Raw genomic sequence first — 307 nt, forward strand, 5'->3', positions numbered from 1 at the left:
GGGTCTTTTGAAGTCGTTGAGTTAAAATCTCTGGTCACTCATTGGAGAAAAGGGCAGTAAGCATTGTGCGGAAGGCCTGGGGGGAGAAGAGGAAGGTGACAATGTTCCCGCAGAGCCCCCGCAGAGCAAACGCACGAGCTCAGGCTCAGCTTTGTGCAGCCCGGAAGCCGAAGCCGGGCGGGGCATGGGGGTGGGGTTGTAGGGGGGCGGTCCCTCCGGCCAGTGCACACGCCCCGAGAGCCGAAGACCCGCCCTGCGCAAGGGGCTGCCCGGTCCCCGCGCCTGCGCCCTGGGCTGCCACCCCCCA

Source organism: Rousettus aegyptiacus, unplaced genomic scaffold, assembly GCF_014176215.1.
Source record: "Rousettus aegyptiacus isolate mRouAeg1 unplaced genomic scaffold, mRouAeg1.p scaffold_m13_p_14, whole genome shotgun sequence".
NCBI classification, from domain to species: Eukaryota; Metazoa; Chordata; class Mammalia; order Chiroptera; family Pteropodidae; genus Rousettus; species Rousettus aegyptiacus.